The sequence below is a fragment of the Oncorhynchus masou genome, chromosome 6 (assembly GCF_036934945.1).
Source record: "Oncorhynchus masou masou isolate Uvic2021 chromosome 6, UVic_Omas_1.1, whole genome shotgun sequence".
Classification (NCBI taxonomy): Eukaryota; Metazoa; Chordata; class Actinopteri; order Salmoniformes; family Salmonidae; genus Oncorhynchus; species Oncorhynchus masou.
Window position 1 is genome coordinate 81,696,934 of NC_088217.1, and position 20,796 is coordinate 81,717,729.

Below are 20,796 nucleotides of genomic sequence, written 5' to 3' on the forward strand. Positions count from 1 at the left end.
CCCACTGCTTGTGTCCTGTCTGCATTCCTGTTGATTTTTCTTTGGCATGCCTTTCTCCTTGCACCCAAGCTTCCCAAATGGTGCAGGAAACTGCCTGTAAGTACTGGATAAGTAGGTTAGCTCATATACACTCCTTTTATAGGTGTGTGTATTGTGTTTGTGTGTAAATGGTTTGTTTTTGTGTATACTAAGATCCTTCCAGAGTCCCATTTCATCTTTCTTTCCATTGTGTGACTCGACCCTTCCCACAATGCCTGGAAGGAGGGTATTTTCTTCCCCTGTTATTCTGACTCTTTCTTCCCTCTCCTCCTCCCTTTAGGATGACTCCCTCCAGCGGCTGCAGAAGGAGTCCGAGGGCCTCCAGAAGACCTATGCCCATTACTTCGACCAGACCGTCATCAACAACGAGATCGACGACACCATCCGTCTGCTGGAGGAGGCTGTGAACCTGGTGTGTTCCACCGCTCAGTGGGTTCCTGTGTCCTGGGTTTATTAACCCCTGAACCCAGACCAACACCAAACTCTGACTGTCGTCCCCCATTCCCCAACAAACCCCGGTTTTCTTTTACAATGCATCTCTGTGGAACATCTCTGTGGAACATCTCTGTGGAAACCGTGTGGATGAAGGAAAAAATGAATGAAAAAGGACCTCTGAAACCTCAGTCAGTCCTCCTGAAGAAAAACAGTGACTTCTGTCGTCTTCCTCTCCACTCCTTACCCACTGTCTCAAAGGCACATGTTGTGTGTGTATACATATACATACATATATATATATATATAATAGAAAATAATGAATATGGTCCTGTTCTTAGAGATGAAGGTGGGGATGGAGGGGGGGGGGGCATTTTCTACCTTATTTCTTTTTTCTTTTTGTATCGTTACAGCGACAGATGTCTGAGGCGAGATAGTGAGGAGGACAGATGTCTGAGGCGAGATAGTGAGGAGGACAGATGTCTGAGGAGAGATAGTGAGGAGGACAGATGTCTGAGGCGAGATAGTGAGGAGGACAGATGTCTGAGGCGAGATAGTGAGGAGGACAGATGTCTGAGGCGAGATAGTGAGGAGGACAGATGTCTGAGGCGAGATAGTGAGGAGGACAGATGTCTGAGGCGAGATAGTGAGGAGGACAGATGTCTGAGGCGAGATAGTGAGGAGGACAGATGTCTGAGGCGAGATAGTGAGGATGGACAGATGTCTGAGGCGAGATAGTGAGGAGGACAGATGTCTGAGGCGAGATAGTGAGGAGGACAGATGTCTGAGGCGAGATAGTGAGGAGGACAGATGTCTGAGGCGAGATAGTGAGGAGGACAGATGTCTGAGGCGAGATAGTGAGGAGGACAGACGTGACACACGGTGATAGGTGTTTGTTGCCGTTTACCTTGTATAAGGCATTTCCTATGGTCGTCAGTCGGAAGCTTGCCGTGTGACCCCCTGACCCCTTACTCCTATTGGCCGCCTCATACTCTTCGTGCTCCGCCCCTCAGACAGCCGAGGTCCCTCTCGCACAGTCGCCGCTGCCGCAGTGACACCACGTCCTATTGGGCGGATAGAAAAGCACAGTGAACACCCCTCCTCCTATCCCTTTTATTTATTTCATAGGTCCCGGTATCTGTCAATCAAATCGTTGAAGGAGCACCCCCCTGAACTCTCTTCATTCCCTACATACCCTGTTTGTTTACATCTCAGTTTGCACAATGGCGAGAACAGGTGCTCTCCCCCTCTCTGTTTCTTTCTCTCTCTCTTTCTCTCTGTAAAGCAATGATTCTCCTCGGTCAGAGCGTGTGCTTGGTCATCGCCAAAGCACGGGTGTCCAAGCCAGAGGGCATCCCTCTTATCTGGATGGATGGACAGGAGGAGGGAAGAAACAACATAATCCAACACGGTCACCCTGCATGTGGCTGGGGCAGAAGACTCTGACTCCTATGCACACCCCCCAGTCCTGCAGGCCCATAAGAGTGAGCCGTGTATGTAAATTGTCCCTATTTGATATGTTGTGGGAATGGGAGGGGATACGGAGTGGGACGTCCAATCCTATAGGTCCGCCATTTCAGAACTGTGTTGTCTTAAAAGAGTATTACTGTTTTAAGTTCAATGGAAGGAGATTCATTTTTATGGTGTGTAAATGTTTCAGTGGTTCGTAAGTCATATGAGTGATGCCAAGAGCCAGTGTGTGTATAATAATAATACTAAAAGAGCTCATTGTGACAAACTCTTTATAACACTTTACTTGCGGTGACATGACATAGCGCCTTATGAGCACTGTCGTAAAAAGGGCGTAGTGCCTGTCTTGAAATGTCGTAGCATAAAAAAAGAAACTGCTTCTGACAGTGTGTTATGTAGGGGTTATGTCTCTCTTCCTGGAGTAAAGTGTTACCATTTAAAGTCCTGTGTAAAGTTCCCTCTGCAAATGACAAGCAGCTCTTCGGTATGAAATGTTATTTTTCTTTTCTGTTTTGTAAAAAATATATTTCATTTTAAGTGTTGACAAAGTAAACTGCCTTTGGGTTCTGTCTAATATAAGTCCTTACAGTCTCTAGTGTACACCTCTTGCGCTTGTGTGTGTTGTGTGTGTGTGTGTGTGTGTGTGTGTGTGTGTGTGTGTGTGTGTGTGTGTGTGTGGGCAGGTTTGGCCCTATGTGTGGACTGTGGCTATAGGTGTGGATGGGTGGTTGTGTGTGTGATGCAATGCAGTAGTTTGCTTATACTGAACATTATGGTCATGCAAGTGCTTCCATTGACCACAAGATGTCAGACATTGTCCACTAGAATGCAGTCGAATTGTACTGTCAGATTATTTATTTTTTAACCTTTATTTAACTAGGCAGGTCAGTTAAGAACAAATTCTTATTTACAATGACAGCCTACCTCGGCCAAACCCTCCCCTAACCCTGACGACGCTGGGCCAATTGTGCGCCGCCCTATGGGACTCCCGATCACAGCCGGGTTGTGATACAGCCCGGGATCAAACCTGGGTCTGTAGTGACACCTCTAGCACTGCAATGCAATGCCTTAGACCACTGCGCCACTCAAGGAACCCCCCCCCCACACACACACAAAAGATAATTGTGAGCCAAGACCTAAACGTATGTCACCCAATTCCATTTGTCTTCTGACCCCATCAAATAATGAGCTGTGATCGAACCCTTTAAATACTTTAAATAGCTTGCGGACTTAAGATGGCTTTCTCTAGTCCAAGTTAAAATGTAATGCTTTGTCCATGGTTCTGAAATACTAGGGAAGTCCATGGCCCTGTCCAGATAACCCCCAAGGCCTAGCTGCTGGAAAATGGTGTCGTTCAGAGATGATGTAATGGGTACAGTTCTGGCCCTAAATAATGACATGGATCATGATGGTGAAACCACGTTCACTCTTTTTATTGCGGTTCGATTTTTTGTTGGGTATACAATCGGACAGTCTCTGTCCATGGATATAGTAGTCTCGTTTAAATATGCCGTCGGGCAGTAGTCTCGTTTAAATATACCTCCGGGCAGTAGTCTCGTTTAAATATGCTGTGGGCAGTAGTCTCGTTTAAATATGCCGTCGGGCAGTAGTCTCGTTTAAATATGCCGTCGGGCAGTAGTCTCGTTTAAATATACCTCCGGACAGTAGTCTCGTTTAAATATACTGTGGGCAGTAGTCTCGTTTAAATATACCTCCGGGCAGTAGTCTCGTTTAAATATGCTGTGGGCAGTAGTCTCGTTTAAATATGCTGTGGGCAGTAGTCTCGTTTAAATATGCCATCGGGCAGTAGTCTCGTTTAAATATGCTGTGGGCAGTAGTCTCGTTTAAATATGCTGTGGGCAGTAGTCTCGTTTAAATATGCCGTCGGGCAGTAGTCTCGTTTAAATATGCCGCCGGGTAGTAGTCTCGTTTAAATATGCTGTGGGCAGTAGTCTCGTTTAAATATGCCGTCGGGCAGTAGTCTCGTTTAAATATGCCGTCGGGCAGTAGTCTCGTTTAAATATGCTGTGGGCAGTAGTCTCGTTTAAATATGCTGTGGGCAGTAGTCTCGTTTAAATATGCCGTCGGGCAGTAGTCTCGTTTAAATATGGGCAGTAGTCTCGTTTAAATATATAGTCTGTGGGCAGTAGTCTCGTTTAAATATGCCGTCGGGCAGTAGTCTCGTTTAAATATGCCTCCGGGCAGTAGTCTCGTTTAAATATGCTGTGGGCAGTAGTCTCAGTAGTCTTTAAATATGCCTCCGGGCAGTAGTCTCGTTTAAATATGCTGTGGGCAGTAGTCTCGTTTAAATATGCCGTCGGGCAGTAGGTTTAAATATGCCGCCGGGTAGTAGTCTCGTTTAAATATGCTGTGGGCAGTAGTCTCGTTTAAATATGCCGTCGGGCAGTAGTCTCGTTTAAATATGCCGTCGGGCAGTAGTCTCGTTTAAATATGCCGTCGGGCAGTAGTCTCGTTTAAATATGCTGTGGGCAGTAGTCTCGTTTAAATATGCCGTCGGGCAGTAGTCTCGTTTAAATATGCCGCCGGGCAGTAGTCTCGTTTAAATATGCCGTCGGGCAGTAGTCTCGTTTAAATATGCCGTCGGACAGTAGTCTCGTTAAAATATGCTGTGGGCAGTAGTCTCGTTTAAATATGCCGTCGGGCAGTAGTCCCGTTTAAATATGCTGTGGGCAGTAGTCTCGTTTAAATATGCCGTCGGGCAGTAGTCTCGTTTAAATATGCCGCCGGGCAGTAGTCTCGTTTAAATATGCTGTGGGCAGTAGTCTCGTTTAAATATGCCGTCGGGCAGTAGTCTCGTTTAAATATGCCGCCGGGCAGTAGTCTCGTTTAAATATGCTGTGGGCAGTAGTCTCGTTTAAATATGCCGTCGGGCAGTAGTCTCGTTTAAATATGCCGATGGGCAGTAGTCTCGTTTAAATATGCCTCCGGACAGTAGTCTCGTTTAAATATGCCTCCGGGCAGTAGTCTCTTTAAATATGCCGTCGGGCAGTAGTCTCGTTTAAATATGCTGTGGGCAGTAGTCTCGTTTAAATATGTCTTCGGGCAGTAGTCTCGTTTAAATATAGCTCCGGGCAGTAGTCTCGTTTAAATATGCCGTCGGGCAGTAGTCTCGTTTAAATATGCCGTCGGGCAGTAGTCTCGTTTAAATATGCTGTGGGCAGTAGTCTCGTTTAAATATGCCGTCGGGCAGTAGTCTCGTTTAAATATGCCGTCGGGCAGTAGTCTCGTTTAAATATGCTGTGGGCAGTAGTCTCGTTTAAATATGCCGTCGGGCAGTAGTCCCGTTTAAATATGCTGTGGGCAGTAGTCTCGTTTAAATATGCTGTCGGGCAGTAGTCTCGTTTAAATATGCCGTCGGGCAGTAGTCTCGTTTAAATATGCCGCCGGGTAGTAGTCTCGTTTAAATATGCTGTGGGCAGTAGTCTCGTTTAAATATACCTCCGGGCAGTAGTCTCGTTTAAATATGCTGTGGGCAGTAGTCTCGTTTAAATATGCTGTGGGCAGTAGTCTCGTTTAAATATGCTGTGGGCAGTAGTCTCGTTTAAATATGCCGTCGGGCAGTAGTCTCGTTTAAATATGCCGTCGGGCAGTAGTCTCGTTTAAATATGCTGTGGGCAGTAGTCTCGTTTAAATATGCCTCCGGGCAGTAGTCTCGTTTAAATATGCCTCCGGGCAGTAGTCTCTTTAAATATGCCGTCGGGCAGTAGTCTCGTTTAAATATGCTGTGGGCAGTAGTCTCGTTTAAATATGCCTCCGGGCAGTAGTCTCGTTTAAATATGCCGTCGGGCAGTAGTCTCGTTTAAATATGCTGTCGGGCAGTAGTCTCGTTTAAATATGCCGGGCAGTAGTCTCGTTTAAATATGCCGTCGGGCAGTAGTCTCGTTTAAATATGCTGTGGGCAGTAGTCTCGTTTAAATATGCCGCCGGGCAGTAGTCTCGTTTAAATATGCCGTCGGGCAGTAGTCTCGTTTAAATATGCTGTGGGCAGTAGTCTCGTTTAAATATACCTCCGGGCAGTAGTCTCGTTTAAATATGCCGTGGGCAGTAGTCTCGTTTAAATATGCCTCCGGACAGTAGTCTCGTTTAAATATGCCGTCGGGCAGTAGTCTCTTTAAATATGCCGTCGGGCAGTAGTCTCGTTTAAATATGCTGTGGGCAGTAGTCTCGTTTAAATATGTCCGGGCAGTAGTCTCGTTTAAATATGCCGTCGGGCAGTAGTCTCGTTTAAATATGCCTCCGGACAGTAGTCTCGTTTAAATATGCCGTCGGGCAGTAGTCTCGTTTAAATATGCCTCCGGGCAGTAGTCTCGTTTAAATATGCCGTCGGGCAGTAGTCTCGTTTAAATATGCCTCCGGGCAGTAGTCTCGTTTAAATATGCCTCCGGGCAGTAGTCTCGTTTAAATATGCCGTCGGGCAGTAGTCTCGTTTAAATATGCCTCCGGGCAGTAGTCTCGTTTAAATATGCCTCCGGACAGTAGTCTCGTTTAAATATGCCTCCGGGCAGTAGTCTCGTTTAAATATGCCGCCGGGCAGTAGTCTCGTTTAAATATGCCGCCGGGCAGTAGTCTCGTTTAAATATGCCGTCGGGCAGTAGTCTCGTTTAAATATGCTGTGGGCAGTAGTCTCGTTTAAATATGCCTCCGGGCAGTAGTCTCGTTTAAATATGCCTCCGGGCAGTAGTCTCTTTAAATATGCCGTCGGGCAGTAGTCTCGTTTAAATATGCTGTGGGCAGTAGTCTCGTTTAAATATGCCTCCGGGCAGTAGTCTCGTTTAAATATGCCTCGGGCAGTAGTCTCGTTTAAATATGCTGCCGGGCAGTAGTCTCGTTTAAATATGCCTCCGGGCAGTAGTCTCGTTTAAATATGCCTCGGGCAGTAGTCTCGTTTAAATATGCTGTGGGCAGTAGTCTCGTTTAAATATGCCATCGGGCAGTAGTCTCGTTTAAATATGCTGTGGGCAGTAGTCTCGTTTAAATATGCCGTCGGGCAGTAGTCTCGTTTAAATATGCCGCCGGGTAGTAGTCTCGTTTAAATATGCTGTGGGCAGTAGTCTCGTTTAAATATGCCGTCGGGCAGTAGTCTCGTTTAAATATGCCGTCGGGCAGTAGTCTCGTTTAAATATGCCGTCGGGCAGTAGTCTCGTTTAAATATACCTCCGGACAGTAGTGTCGTTTAAATATGCTGTCGGGCAGTAGTCTCGTTTAAATATACCTCCGGACAGTAGTCTCGTTTAAATATGCTGCCGGGCAGTAGTCTCGTTTAAATATGCTGTCCGGGCAGTAGTCTCGTTTAAATATGCCGTCGGGCAGTAGTCTCGTTTAAATATGCCGTCGGGCAGTAGTCTCGTTTAAATATGCCTCCGGACAGTAGTCTCGTTTAAATATGCCGTCGGTAGTAGTCTCGTTTAAATATGCTGTGGGCAGTAGTCTCGTTTAAATATGCTGTCGGGCAGTAGTCTCGTTTAAATATGCCGTCGGGCAGTAGTCTCGTTTAAATATGCCGTCGGGCAGTAGTCTCGTTTAAATATGCTGTGGGCAGTAGTCTCGTTTAAATATGCCGTCGGGCAGTAGTCTCGTTTAAATATGGGCAGTAGTCTCTTTAAATATGCCGTCGGGCAGTAGTCTCGTTTAAATATGCTGTGGGCAGTAGTCTCGTTTAAATATGCCTCCGGACAGTAGTCTCGTTTAAATATGCCGTCGGGCAGTAGTCTCGTTTAAATATGCCGCCGGACAGTAGTCTCGTTTAAATATGCCTGGGACAGTAGTCTCGTTTAAATATGCCGTCGGGCAGTAGTCTCGTTTAAATATGCTGGGCAGTAGTCTCGTTTAAATATGCCGTCGGGCAGTAGTCTCGTTTAAATATGCCGTCGGGCAGTAGTCTCGTTTAAATATGCCGTCGGGCAGTAGTCTCGTTTAAATATGCCGTCGGGCAGTAGTCTCGTTTAAATATGCCGTCGGGCAGTAGTCTCGTTTAAATATGCCGTCGGGCAGTAGTCTCGTTTAAATATACCTCCGGGCAGTAGTCTCGTTTAAATATGCCGTCGGTCAGAAGTCTCGTTTAAATATGCCTCCGGGCAGTAGTCTCGTTTAAATATGCCGTCGGGCAGTAGTCTCGTTTAAATATGCCGTCGGGCAGTAGTCTCGTTTAAATATGCCGTCGGGCAGTAGTCTCGTTTAAATATGCCGTCGGGCAGTAGTCTCGTTTAAATATACCTCCGGACAGTAGTCTCGTTTAAATATGCCGTCGGCAGTAGTCTCGTTTAAATATACCTCCGGACAGTAGTCTCGTTTAAATATGCTGCCGGGCAGTAGTCTCGTTTAAATATGCCGTCGGGCAGTAGTCTCGTTTAAATATGCCGTCGGGCAGTAGTCTCGTTTAAATATGCCGTCGGGCAGTAGTCTCGTTTAAATATGCCGTCGGGCAGTAGTCTCGTTTAAATATGCCGTCGGGCAGTAGTCTCGTTTAAATATGCCTCCGGACAGTAGTCTCGTTTAAATATGCCTCCGGGCAGTAGTCTCTTTAAATATGCCTCCGGGCAGTAGTCTCTTTAAATATGCTGTGGGCAGTAGTCTCGTTTAAATATGCCGTCGGGCAGTAGTCTCGTTTAAATATGCCTCCGGGCAGTAGTCTCGTTTAAATATGCCTCCGGGCAGTAGTCTCATTTAAATATGCCGTCGGGCAGTAGTCTCGTTTAAATATGCTGTGGGCAGTAGTCTCGTTTAAATATGCCTCCGGACAGTAGTCTCGTTTAAATATGCCGTCGGTCAGTAGTCTCATTTAAATATACCTCCGGACAGTAGTCTCGTTTAAATATGCCGTCGGGCAGTAGTCTCGTTTAAATATGCCGTCGGGCAGTAGTCTCGTTTAAATATGCTGTGGGCAGTAGTCTCGTTTAAATATGCCTCCGGACAGTAGTCTCGTTTAAATATGCCGTCGGGCAGTAGTCTCGTTTAAATATGCCGCCGGACAGTAGTCTCGTTTAAATATGCCTCCGGGCAGTAGTCTCGTTTAAATATGCCGTCGGGCAGTAGTCTCGTTTAAATATACCTCCGGACAGTAGTCTCGTTTAAATATGCCGTCGGGCAGTAGTCTCGTTTAAATATGCCTCCGGACAGTAGTCTCGTTTAAATATGCCTCCGGACAGTAGTCTCATTTAAATATGCCGTCGGTCAGTAGTCTCATTTAAATATACCTCCGGACAGTAGTCTCGTTTAAATATGCCGTCGGGCAGTAGTCTCGTTTAAATAGTAGTCTCGTTTAAATATGCCGTCGGTCAGTAGTCTCATTTAAATATACCTCCGGACAGTAGTCTCGTTTAAATATGCCGTCGGGCAGTAGTCTCGTTTAAATATGCTGTGGGCAGTAGTCTCGTTTAAATATGCCGTCGGACAGTAGTCTCGTTTAAATATGCCTCCGGGCAGTAGTCTCGTTTAAATATGGGTATGGCATTCTGAATAATGTATTTGGGATCAACTTCCCATTCTAGGTCAACTAATATGGTAGTTTAATGACTTTAAATAATTTGTACCATCATGAGAACATTGTGCCACCAGTAAGGGTGGGTGCTGAGCAATCAATCAAAATGTTGGTTATTTTGTATTGTTACAGCGACAGATGTCTGAGTAATTCAATGATGTTGGTTCAATTATTTGAATTCCAGAATTTTTTGGGGGTGAGCTACAGTTTCTGTAGAGATAAATCAGATCAGGCTTGAGCTGTGTGATGTAGTAGAGAGTTAGTTTCCAACAGGCCAATAATCCATATATACTGAACAAAAATACAAAGTAACATGTCAAGTGTTGGTCCCATGTTTCATAAACTAAAATAAAAGATCCCAGAAATGTTCCATCTGCACAAAAAGCTTATTTTTCAAAAAATTTGTGCAGAAAAGAGTTTACATCCCTGTTAGTGTTTTTCCTTTGCCAAGATAATCCATCCACCTGACAGGTGTGGCATAGCAAGAAGCTGATTAAACAGCATGATCATTACACAGGTGCACCTTGTGCTGGGGACATTAAAAGACAACTCTAAAATGTGCAGTTGTCACAACACAATGCCACAATTGTCTCAAGTTTTGAGGGAGTGTGCAATTGGCATGCTGACGACAGGAATGTCCTCCAGAGCTGTTGTCAGAGAATTTAAAAATGAGAAATGCTCACTAACATGGATGTAAACACATTTCTGCACAACATTTTAGAGTAATAAGCTTTTTGTGCTTATGTTACATTTCTGGGATCTTTTATTTTAGCTTATGAAACATGAGACCAACCCTTGACATGTTGCGTTTATATTTCTTCTTCCGTGTAATCATTTTCTAGATTTTCAATAACCTCAATAACAGTTTGCCACTGGAAAGAATGATCAAAGTGATTTCTCAAGGTGGTACCAATGGCACACAACTGAGGGACAGACATTATACTACTAAATACTTAAGCAATAAGGCATGGTGGTGGTGGTGGTGGTGGTGGTGGGGGGGGGGGGTGGTGGTATATGGCCAATATACCACAGCTAAGGGCTGTTCTTATGCCCGACGCAACCTGGACTGCCTGGATACATCCCTTAACCGTGGTATATTGGCCATTTACCACAAACCCTTGAGGTGCCTTACTGCTATTATAAACTGTTTACCAACATAATTAGAGCAGTAAAAATAAATGTTTTGTCATACTCGTGATATACCATGGCTGTCAGCCAATCAGCATTCAGGGCTCGAACCACACAGTTTATAATACACATTATACAACTTTGCATTTATTGATCTATACAATATATACAATTCTAGCATTTCAAATCATAGATATCTCTAAATCCCCAATCACAACTACACACAACACTACTGGGACAAGCCAATTTGCTTACCCTAAGTACTTTAAGCAATGGTTAAACAAAGTTTTGCAGTATAAAGGACTTGCAGTGTTTTATGATTGATAAACAGTTCAGTATAAACAAAAACAGGTGTCACTAATGTGTTTTTCATGGTTGCAAAGGCAAGGGATGAAATGCCACCGCACTTCAAGAACAACCCTGTTGCCATGACATCATCGTTGTCATTGCCGTGGTCGTCACACATCAACAACCTCTTAAAGTCCTAATAAACCCCTTTAAACTGAAGATGATTTCGAAAGGTTTAGGACACAAATGCTGACCTTCGGCGATGCTGTATCGTCTGCTCGATATCCAGGGCAGCATGGCTGATTTCCTGCGTTGGAAGGAATGTTCTGACTGGACTGAAGTTGTCTCACTGGAACTTTCAAGGCTGAATTTTGTGTTTGACTCCATTCAATTACTTGGTTTGACATTGACAGTGAGTGAGTTGGTTCAATCACGACTCACTCTTATAGTTTATGGTAAATCCACTGGGAATAAAATGGATCAATATAGCTCTAAGTATATGCATTGAAAATACACTGAGTGGACAAAGCAGGAGTTCCTAATGTTTTGTCCATGACACACTGACCAGGTGAATCCAGGTGAAAGCTGTGATCACTTGTTAAATCCACTTCAATCAGTGTAGATGAAGGGGAGGAGACGGGTTAAAGAAGGACAACTGAGACATGGATTGTGAATGTGTGCCATAACAGGGTGAATGGGCAAGACAAAATATTTAAGAGCCTTTGAATTGGGTATGGTAGTAGGTGCCAGGCACACCGGTTTAATTGTGTCAAGAACTTTAACGCTGCTGGGTTTTTCATGCTGAACAGGTTCCTGAGTGTATCAAGAATGGTCCACCACCCAAAGGACATCCAGCCAACCCAACTGTGGGAACCATTGGCGTGGGCCAATTGTAGAATCCAAGTCCAACGAATTGAGGCTGTTCTGAAAGCAAAAGGTTCAACTCAATATTGGGAAGGTGTTCCTAATGTTTTGTACACTCAGTGTATATTGTATGTTGACATAAGACTGCAGGAAAAATCCCACACAGGACCTGTAGGCCTTTGTTTTTAAGGGTCAGGGTGCAACTTTATGCTTCTGATTCCACACTTTCAATAGCTCTGCCTCTGTCACACTTTCAATAGCTCTGCCTCCGTCCCACTTTCAATAGCTCTGCCATTGAAGATGAAACGTGGCTGGGTCTTTCAGCATGACAGTGATCCCAAACACACCGCCCGGGCAATGAAGGAGTGGCTTCGTAAGAAGCATTTCAAGGTCCTGGAGTGGCCTAGCCAGTCTCCAGATCTCAACCCCATAGAAGATCTTTGGAGGGAGTTGAAAGTCCGTGTTGCCCAGCAACAGCCTCAAAACATCACTGCTCTAGAGGAGATCTGCATGGAGGAATGGGCCAATATACCAGCAACAGTGTGTGAAAACCTTGTGAAGACTTACAGAAAACATTTGACCTCTGTCATTGCCAACAAAGGGTATATAACAAAGTATTGAGATAAACTTTTGTTATTGACCAAATTCATTAAAAATCCTACAATGTGATTTTCTGGATTTTTTTCTCATTTTGTATGTCATAGTTGAAGTGTACCTATGATGAAAATTACAGGCCTCATCTTTTTAAGTGGGAGATCTTGCACAATTGGTGGCTGACTAAATACTTTTTTACCCCACTGTATAGACTACTGCATATCCTCCCTCTCTCATTCACTGACTGACACATGTAGACTACTGCACAACCTCCTCTCTCATTCACTGACTGACACATATAGACCACTACATATCCTCCCTCTCTCATTCACTGACTGACACATGTAGACTACCACAACCTCCTCTCTCATTCACTGACTGACACATGTAGACTACTGCACACCTCCTCTCTCATTCACTGACTGACACATGTAGACCTGCACAACCTCCTCTCATTCACTGACTGACACATGTAGACTACTACAGCCTCCTCTCTCATTCACTGACTGACACATGTAGACTACTGCACAACCTCCTCTCTCATTCACTGACTGACACATGTAGACTACTGCACAACCTCCTCTCTCATTCACTGACTGACACATGTAGACTACTGCACAACCTCCTCTCTCATTCACTGACTGACACATGTAGACTACTGCACAGCCTCCTCTCTCATTCACTGACTGACACATGTAGCACATCCTCCTCTCTCACTACTGCACAGACTACTCCTCTCTCATTCACTGACTGACACATGTAGACTACTGCACTCCCTCTCATTCACTGACTCAGCCTCCTCTCTCATTCACTGACTGACACATGTAGACATGCACAACCTCCTCTCTCATTCACTGACTGACACATGTAGACTACTGCCTCTCTCTCATTCACTGACTGACACATGTAGACTACTGCACAGCCTCCTCTCTCATTCACTGACACATGTAGACTACTGCACAACCTCCTCTCTCATTCACTGACTGACACATGTAGACTACTGCACAGCCTCCTCATCTCACATCTACAAATACATGTATTATTACTAAACAGCAAGGGCTCTGTGCATGCAGACAGTTACCTGGAGGATGCAGGATGCAGGATGCAGACAGTTACCTGGAGGATGCAGGATGCAGGATGCAGACAGTTACCTGGAGGATGCCTGGAGGATGCAGACAGTTACCTGCCAGTTACCTGCCAGATGGTGAAGCGTGATTCATCCCTCCAGAGAACGCGTTTCCACTGCTCCAGAGTCCAATGGCAGCGAGCTTTATGCCACTCCAGCCGACGTTTGGTTTTGTGCATGGTGAACTTAGGCTTGCGTGCTGCTGCTCGGCCATGGAAACCCATTTCATGAAACTCCCGATGAACAGTTATTGTGCTGACGTTGCTTCCAGATGCATTTTGGAACTCGGTAGTGAGTGTTGCAACCAATGAAAGACTATTTTTAGGTGCTATGCGCTTCAGCACTTCAGTCCTGTTGTGTGAGCTTGTGTGGCCTACCACTTCGCGGCTGAGCCGTTGTTGCTCCTAGACATTTCTACTTCACAATAACAGCACTCTATCAGCACTCTATCAGGGCAGAAATTTCACAAACTGACTTGTTGAAAAGGTGGCAACGGCTGTGGCTGAAATAGCCGAATCCACTAATATGAAGGGGTGTCCACGTACCTTTGTGTATATATAGTGTATATGTATATGAAAAAATGTTAAGTAAAGCAATTGTCAGAAATCACTGTTCATACTACTTCATGCTACTAGTGTTCAGGTTAACACTTCATTTGGAGCACTGTTTTAACACAAAACACTGCAATATATGTCACAACACGTCTAAATATATGTGACCCATTATGACCCATTATGTCAGCAGATATGACATGGTTATGACCGAGTTATGAGTTGTTATGGCGCTATGCTTCCAATCAAGAATTCCCTGATCAAAAAATGCCAGTGCGTCTCTAATACCAAAGATGGTACATATTCAAGGACAGCTATTAGCATCTACAAGGCAATGGCATACAATGCATGTAGTTTGAGTAACACAGTGACATCGGCAACCATTTTTGTCAACAGTTTAGTCTTTGGGATGAATCAATGAATCGTCTTTCAAACTTTTCTTTTGATCTGTCAAGGTCACCTTTGGAGTCTGTGGCGCACCGCAGCTCCCACCTCACATCCATCATTCATTAAGAGAAAAGTCTACACTATTACACCCATCATTTGACCTTTTGTGCAAACACGGCTCCAATCCCTCTACCTGCGAAGGCAACATAAACATGGCCTGTTCAGAGCACCTCCATAAAAGGTGATGAAAGACACATAAACTACAACCGATGGGCCCGTTTAATATTTCCCCAAACACACCGGACCCACCCTCTTCGCTTAATTATAACTCTTCAGGACATAAATGAATATGTAAAAATGGTCTGTGCAGGCTGCCGGTGTCCCTGTGGCGAAGGCCGTCCTATCAGTTTTACAAGACAGGAACGGTAGTGACTGATGTTTTACCTCAGGAGGCCTGCAGGCTTGATTGAAAGGCTCCGTGCCAGCAGCAGCACAGGGTGCTATCCGGGTTCAAATACTATTTCAAATATTTCAAATATTTTCAGATCGTTTGCTTTAGTTTTCCAAGAGTGCCAGGTGGGCTGGGTTTGGGAGTTGCCTATTGGTTCCATTGCAACACGCTCAATAAAGTCCAGATAAAGTATTTGAAATGATTTCCAGTAGTATTTGAAGCCAGGTCTGACCTATAGGCCTTTACTGAGTCCCTATGGCTGCGTTTGGGAATGTACCGCACATATTAACCCACAGGACGGGAGAAGATGTGTCTGATATGGGGTTCTGAAAGAGAGGAAGAGTTGTGAATTATTTAGCTGGCCTTGACAATGCAGCGCCCCCATTGTGTTCTATCTCCCCCTGTTTAATTAACTGCAGTAGGTTTGATCTTGGGGCTGGATAATGGAAACATTCACAAGGACACTCCTCTCCTGGCTGCTTTAGCAGTCTCATGGTTAGACTGTGCTGCTCCAAGGCTTTGTGCTTGTTGTTAAATATGAAATCAGATTATTAATGGTTCTAATTGGTTGACTTGGTTTCAAAATGTGTATTCCTTTGCTTCTGATTTCACAAAATACAAAGTATGACACAAATATTTGAAAAGATAACTTATTAACCTTTTACTGAAGTAGGTTAAATCAGGGTCACAGAGTGATTCTTGGTAGTCTTAAACAAATCTACTTTGAAACAAAAATATCCACCCCAAACACATGGTTATGGGCTTAAAAAAAGAAGACACCTGTACCATGTCAGATATAGAGTTGAAATGTATTCCATCTTGAGTTTGCATCCCAACGTTACACTTTATATACTGTACATCACAGAAAACTGAAATATAACAAAACTGTTTACGATAGAAACACCAGATTTGAATCTGTTTATTAAACAGAAATAATCTTTATGAATTAGGAAATTATGAAAAATATAACATTCCACCCATGAAGCCAAAGAGGGCACGTTTGGCCACTGGCTGTAGGAAAGGACTACCAGAGAAAAAAAGCCTTCAGAAAAACATCTACCCAAGTAATGAAGCCAACAAATGAGTCTGTGTACCAGTACAGTAGGAAGAGAGGTCTGTCACAGCTGTCGGAACAACATATTCCCCATAATGAACTGGGGACAGCATGACCTTGTGTTCAGCAGAGCTTTGGTTCACTGCTGAGAGAGAAAGGTAAGGGGTTGTGTGTGTGGCTGGATAGTGGAGATGTACTCACATGCATAGATTTGACATTTCAGTAACAGGATGTACTTGTTGTGCCCTGACAACAATGTCAGGAGGAGAAACAGGGACACTGCATCACTATAGCTGGGCGTGTGCACTGTTCTTTTGCACACCTTTCTGAATGACCCAAAACTGATAATAAAATATTTATACTGTTGTTTTTTTTTTTTTTTTTTACTTACCTATTGTTCACCTAATACCTTTTTTTCACTGTTGGTTAGAGCCTGTAAGTAAGCATTTCACTGTAAGGTCTACACCTGTTGTATTTAGCGCATGTGATAAATAAACTTTGATTTGATTTGATTTGTGATACTATATCAATGTTTCATAACCCCAGTCCCCAGCCATAGCACATATTTCTTCAATTACAGTACTATTGTACAACACTATTACAACATTGGGTCAAGGCTGATAGCTGGAGCTGTGCTACTGTTCAGTTTGCCTCTAGTCTTGAGCCTGGCCTTCCTACTCTTTTCTATTCTATTCACACGGCAAGATGATCAAATAGACAGAGAGAGAGATATTTGGCAATGTTAACATATGTTTCCCATGCCAATAAAGCCCTTGAACTGAACTGAACACACACACAGAGAGAGAGAGAGAGAGAGAGAGAGAGAGAGGTGCTTGAAATCAGCAATCAAGGTACACATAAAATAACATTTTCATTCAATTCAAGGTAACCATCGGAGACAAAGGAAAATGTAGTCCAACATTGCATAACTTGATTGGTATACTCTGGTCTGTCTTTATGAGTTCAAGCTCACACTGAGGTGCATGGAACCTCCCTGAGAGAGGTGCACGTAAAATAATCACACCTCAAACTTCCCTCAGAGAGGTGAACGTGATAATCACACATCAAACCTCCCTCAGAGAGGTGCACATGATAATCACACATCCAACCTCACTGAGGTGCACATAATAATCACACATCAAACCTCCCTGAGAGAGGTGCACATGATAATCACACATCAAACCTCCCTGAGAGAGATGCACATGATAATCACACATCAAACCTCACTGAGAGAGATGCACATGATAATCACACATCAAACCTCCCTGAGAGAGATGCACATGATAATCACACATCAAACCTCCCTGAGAGAGATGCACATGATAATCACACATCAAACCTCACTGAGATGCACATGATAATCACACATCAAACCTCACTGAGATGCACATGATAATCACACATCAAACCTCCCTGAGAGAGATGCACATGATAATCACACATCAAACCTCACTGAGAGAGATGCACATGATAATCACACATCAAACCTCACTGAGATGCACATGATAATCACACATCAAACCTCTGAGAGAGATGCACATGATAATCACACATCAAACCTCATGAGATGCACATGATAATCACACATCAAACCTCACTGAGAGAGATGCACATGATAATCACACATCAAACCTCACTGAGATGCACATGATAATCACACATCAAACCTCACTGAGAGAGATGCACATGATAATCACACATCAAACCTCACTGAGAGAGATGCACATGATAATCACACATCAAACCTCACTGAGATGCACATGATAATCACACATCAAACCTCACTGAGAGAGATGCACATGATAATCACACATCAAACCTCACTGAGATGCACATGATAATTACACATCAAACCTCACTGAGATGCACATGATAATCACACATCAAACCTCACTGAGATGATAATCACACATCAAACCTCCCTGAGATGCACATGATAATCACACATCAAAGAGATGCACATGATAATCACACATCAAACCTCACTGAGATGCACATGATGCACATGATAATCACACATCAAACCTCCCTGAGATGCACATGATAAACACTCAAACCTCCCTGAGATGCACATGATAATTACACATCAAACCTCCCTGAGAGAGATGCACATGATAATCACACATCAAACCTCACTGAGATGCACATGATAATCACACATCAAACCTCAAATGATAATCACACATCAAACCTCCCTGAGAGAGATGCACATGATAATCACACATCAAACCTCACTGAGATGCACATGATAATCACACATCAAACCTCCCTGAGAGAGATGCACATGATAATCACACATCAAACCTCACTGAGATGCACATGATAATCACACATCAAACCTCCCTGAGAGAGATGCACATGATAATCACACATCAAACCTCACTGAGATGCACATGATAATCACACATCAAACCTCCTGAGAGAGATGCACATGATAATCACACATCAAACCCTGAGATCACATGATAATCACACATCAAACCTCACTGAGATGCACATGATAATCACACATCAAACCTCACTGAGATGCACATGATAATCACACATCAAACCTCACTGAGATGCACATGATAATCACACATCAAACCTCACTGAGATGCACATGATAATCACACATCCCTGAGAGAGATGCACATGATAATCACATCATCAAACATGATAATCACACATCAAACCTCACTGAGAGATGCACATGATAATCACACATCAAACCTCACTGAGATGAGATGCATCAAATGATAATGATAATCACACATCAAACCTCAAACATGATAATCACACATCAAACCTCCTGAGATGCACATGATAATCACACATCAAACCTCCCTGAGAGATGCACATGATAATCACACATCAAACCTCACTGAGAGAGATGCACATGATAATCACACATCAAACCTCACTGAGATGCACATGATAATCACACATCAAACCTCCCTGAGAGAGATGCACATGATAATCACACATCAAACCTCACTGAGATGCACATGATAATCACACATCAAACCTCACTGAGAGAGATGCACATGATAATCACACATCAAACCTCACTGAGATGACATGATAATCACACATCAAAGAGATGCACATGATAATCACACATCAAACCTCCCTGAGAGAGATGAGGATGCACATGATAATCACACATCAAACCTCCTGAGAGAGATGCACATGATAATCACACATCAAACCTCACTGAGATGCACATGCACATGATAATCACACATCAAACCTCCTGAGAGAGATGCACATGATAATCACACATCAAACCTCCTGAGAGATGCACATGATAATCACACATCAAACCTCCCTGAGAGAGATGCACATGATAATCACACATCAAACCTCACTGAGAGGTGCACATGATAATCACACATCAAACCTCACTGAGATGCACATGATAATTACACATCAAACCTCCCTGAGAGAGATGCACATGATAATCACACATCAAACCTCACTGAGATGCACATGATAATCACACATCAAACACATGCACATGATAAAATCCTCCCTGAGAGAGATGATAATGCATGATAATCACACATCAAACCTCATCTGACCTCCTGAGAGATGACTGAGATGCACATGATAATCACACATCAAACCTCCCTGAGAGGTGCACATGATAATCACACATCCAACCTCACTGAGGTGCACATAATAATCACACATCAAACCTCATACAGAGAAAACCTTGTTGATGAACATTCCATTAACGCCACTCCAAAATGTAGCCCTTTTCAAGGACCATTGATTCCTCACCATGAACAAGTGGCTCGCCGCTCCCAACTTCCTGCAGTTCTAAGGCTGAACACATCCCCCCTCCTTACAGTAGCAATAAGGCCTTAGTAATAAATGAATGCAGGCCATACAGTAAGTATTGTCTTTGATCCCATGCCTGTGATGTCATAGCTGGCTTTCAAACCCAGGCTTTCAGTGTGGGCGGTACTTTGTGGATATCTGACACTTAAGGCTCTACTTAAAACTTATTCAGGATCGGTGGGTCACCCATGGGACGGTTGAGCTAACGTAGGCTAATGTGATTAGCATGAGGTTGTAAGTAAACAAGAACATTTCCCAGGACATAGACATATCTGATATTGGCTGAAAGCTTAAATTTGTGTTACTTCTTTGGGCTAGGGGCAGTATTCAGAAGTTTGGATGAATGATGTGCCCAAAGTAAACTGCTTGTTACTCAGGCCCAGAAGCTAGGATATGCATAACATTGGTGGTATTGGATAGAAAACACTCCAGCGTTTCCAGAACTGTAAAAAAAAATGATATGGGTGGTGTGGGGTGAGGAGGTCACTGGGCAGGATAAAAGACATGGGTGGTGGTGGGGTTTGGAGGTCACTGGGCAGGATAAAAGACATGGGTGGTGTGAGGAGGTCACGGGGCAGGACAAGAGACATGGGTGGGGGTGGGGTGAGGATGTCACTGGGCAGGATAAAAGACTTGGGTGGTGTGAGGAGGTCACTGGGCAGGATAAAAGACATGGGAAGTGTGGTGTGAGGAGGTCACTGGGCAGGATAAAATGCATGGGTGGGGGTGGGGTGAGGATGTCACTGGGCAGGATAAAATACTTGGGTGGTGTGAGGAGGTCACTGGGCAGGATAAAATACATGGATGGTGTAGTGTGAGGAGGTCACTGGGCAGGATAAAAGACATGGGTGATGTGGTGTGAGGATGTCACTGGGCAGGATAAAATACATGGGTGGTGTGAGGAGGTCACTGGGCAGGATAAAATACATGGGTGGTGTGGGGTGAGGATGTCACTGGGCAGGATAAAAGACATGGGTGGTGTAGTGTGAGGAGTTCACTGGGCAGGATAAAATACATGGGTGATGTGGTGTGAGGAGGTCACTGGGCAGGATAAAAGACATGGGTGGTGTGTGGAGGTCACTGGGCAGG

At 44.1% G+C, this 20,796-nt stretch overlaps 1 pseudogene; it reads left to right on the forward strand.

Moving 5' to 3' along the window:
- LOC135542790 (peripheral plasma membrane protein CASK-like) overlaps nt 1–2,532 on the forward strand; it is a 54,293-nt pseudogene extending 51,761 nt beyond the window's left edge.
- The last annotated feature ends 18,264 nt before the right edge of the window (nt 2,533–20,796 follow it).